The sequence below is a fragment of the Sinocyclocheilus anshuiensis genome, unplaced genomic scaffold, assembly GCF_001515605.1.
Source record: "Sinocyclocheilus anshuiensis isolate Anshui unplaced genomic scaffold, SAMN03320099.WGS_v1.1 scaffold68, whole genome shotgun sequence".
In the NCBI taxonomy this organism is placed as follows: domain Eukaryota; kingdom Metazoa; phylum Chordata; class Actinopteri; order Cypriniformes; family Cyprinidae; genus Sinocyclocheilus; species Sinocyclocheilus anshuiensis.
The window spans coordinates 1,837,608-1,840,644 of record NW_015555741.1 but is presented as its reverse complement, the minus strand read 5'-3'; the positions used below and the strand labels follow the sequence as shown (position 1 = coordinate 1,840,644).

Here is a 3,037-nt window from a genome sequence, read left to right as displayed (position 1 = left end):
TGTGAAGCCGTTGTTTACAGTGAATTTATAACAGCTAAGGGGCGTTGTTAGGCACGACGCGAAGCGGAAAAACCACGGCTTCTTGGGGCTTATTGCTTTAATAAACACTACTGTCTACAGAAGCGATCAAAATAGAATAAATCAAATTTTTTAAAGGGAAGACGCTTCAAATAAAGATTATATCAATTACAACGTAACACCAGCAAGTGGAGACAAGTGACATTAAAAGAGATTCGTTCAAAAAACGTCGATTCATTCAGGAATGAAACAAGTAAAGTCTTTATGAGCGAGTCATTGAATCGTTTGTTTAACTAATTATTTTTTGTATAAATTCGTTGAATATTGTATTTTATAAATAGACTGCAGCAATTTTTACTAGAAACTCTAGTAAATTACATGTTATTTTGTTTAGTTGTCTTTTTTTCAGAATCATGGTGGGAGAATAGTGATATCTATTTTAAAAAATAAAATATTAATACAATATAGTTAATATAAATATGAAAAATAATACTTTTTCTAAAGAAATTTGTGAACTATATTTGCTCGAGAATGTTTTGAGTTTTAGCATTTTGAGTCTGTTCAATACAATGAATGCAATTTATTTTTTTGCATCAATATAGTAAAACAAACTTTTAATCCAATTTTTTGTTCCAGATTTTGAATCTTAAAAAAATATTTTTTTTCATGTTCAGTGTTATTTTAAATAGGACAAGGACAAGCAAGACTTAGATAAGTAATAAACTGCATTTCTAAATCAGTAAATCTGCAAATATTGTCTTTGATATTGATACAAATATTGAACCGGAAGTTGCTGCCAACTTTATTTCAGCGAAGTGCCGTATTTCCAGCTGAAACGGAATATTGAATAGAGGGCGTGGTTTAATTTTTGGGCTCCTCCTCTCTGTCTCTCACTCATAGCAACCTAACAGTTGGAGGGGTGTGTTTAGAAGGATATTCTGCCCAAGCCGTCAAACTGACATCATCAGAGAAGGAATGCAATTCCAGAGCGGAAGTAAATGTTCAGATTTTGATTAAAGATTACCAAGACAAACAATTTTTTTCAGCGGATTAACTTGCACGGTTTAATTGTTCACATCAAGACTAGCAATGTGCACTAGTAAAGTAAATAAAGTCAATTTTGATTTCATGCAGACTTTAAATAAACTCTGATGATGCAAATTGTAATTTGTGGCCTTTTGCATTTTATGTAGTTTAAATGCGGCCCGCTTGACCGCTGAACTTGAGTACCCCAGATTTAAATGATGCTTGGACATTTCTAATTGTACTGTTTTGTCAGTTTAGACTTAATTGTAAAAAATATATATTATTAAACTAATATCATGATGTCACAACCAGCACATCAGCACCACCCAACTGTCTTTGTTTTTAAAACAAAGTGACGCCCACGTGTGTTTTCTGTCTTACTGGGTTGGGTGTAGTCCTTCACAGGGCAGTGGTCACTCCGGTCTGAGTTGGCTGAGGAGCCATCGCAACGAATGCAGGTTTCCACTGAGCAGAGAAACGACCAGAGCAGAATAAGAACGACCTGGCTCAGTACGCCCCCTCTTTCTTAAACAGTTTTTTTCTTTCCAGCTTGGCTGATGGGTCTCGGACACAGATGATGCAGATCTGCTTGTGCACTACGCTTTTAATGTCATCATGTATCCAACAAAGCCTCTAGTCTTAATATTTGGGGGCTGAACGCGAGCACCTTCTCTGCAGTCAAGGAAGTCTGACCTTGATTCTGAATGATTCTGGATTATCAAGTCCTATAACAGGAGGCAATTCTGGGACGTGCACAAATTGTGCCAAACTTGACAATGGAAGGTGGCGTTTCGCATGCAAAATCCAAAATCCAGAGCAGCGTGGCCTGGATTTGCCTGTAAAAACAAGCAGGTGTTCTCTTTCCCTCGTCTCACAAATCTAATATGAAGTTGATCCCGTCAGCTTCGAGTCAGGCAGTGTCTTAGCGCTCTCCAGAAGGATTTGGGATTTCCTCCAGCACTGGTAAACAGCTCAACCGATCCCACGTCCAAAATGGAGAGCTTCCAGGAACGGCTACATAAAACTGAGGCGGCTACAAAAGGGAATCTTAATGGAACAGCTCTTGATGGAAGATAGTAAACCTAGTTTTAGAAAACTAATGAATAGAGCTGGTTTGAAGGTCTTTCTTCCATGTTTCCTATTTTGAAGCTCAGATTTCCACAGCAAGCCTCAGAAACAGAGAGCCAAGCACCTGTGAAAACAAACAATCTCAGTGAACAGTGTAATTTAATGGTTTTTCCAAATACTACACGTGCAGACGCACCAAACACATGCATCTACTGAAGCTTAAATCAAGACAATGGAATTACAATCAATTAAAATCAATTAAAAACACACATTATTGCCAATGCAAAAGCATGGCAGGGAGTTTTGTCAACTATAGACAACATAATTTTTTTTAGTTAATGTCATTTTTTTAATCGTCATACAAGTCTGAATCTGTGGATTTTGGAAGCAGATAGTATAATACAAAATATAATTTAAATTATATTTATTTTTATTTTATAATTTAATTTATTTATTATATTTTATTTGTTACAATTTAAACAATATACTATGCCAGAAAAACATACTAAATTGTTATTACTGATCCACTTAAATTTTGGCAACCGAAAACATATTTAACCAAAACTAGCAAAAAAAATTTAAAAGAGATGGGTGCCCTTAGTAAAACTACTCAAGTTCAGTTTAGGGATTGTGCCAAAATAGGACAAGCAGTGAAAAAAAAAAAAAAAAAAACATTTTGGTGCATCAATAATTGTCCATTTTTTATATCATACATTAGAATGTTAGCATGAAAAATTATTTATTGGAGGTTCATTGTTAATAATGATAGACTGCTATATCAGCCAGGTTGATGAATTGACTGCTATTTGATATTTGGCTGATAATTAAGTCTGTTTAGCAGATTATCAGAAGCAAGTTCCAAAGGGCCTCATCAATGGATAATAAATATATATAGAGAGAGAGAGAGAGAGAGAGAGAGAGAGAG

The 3,037-nt window shown here is 35.1% G+C and overlaps 1 protein-coding gene across 4 annotated transcripts in view; it reads right to left on the bottom strand.

The window, feature by feature from the left end:
• LOC107673231 (mannosidase, alpha, class 2A, member 2) overlaps positions 1 to 3,037 on the bottom strand; it is a 40,097-nt gene that overhangs the window by 35,767 nt on the left and 1,293 nt on the right. For all 4 annotated transcript variants that reach the window (XM_016466744.1, XM_016466747.1, XM_016466746.1 and 1 more), the window contains exon 2: positions 1,426 to 2,236. The gene's annotated coding sequence lies outside the window, so the exon portion shown is untranslated. The remainder of the gene's footprint in view (positions 1 to 1,425; positions 2,237 to 3,037) is intronic.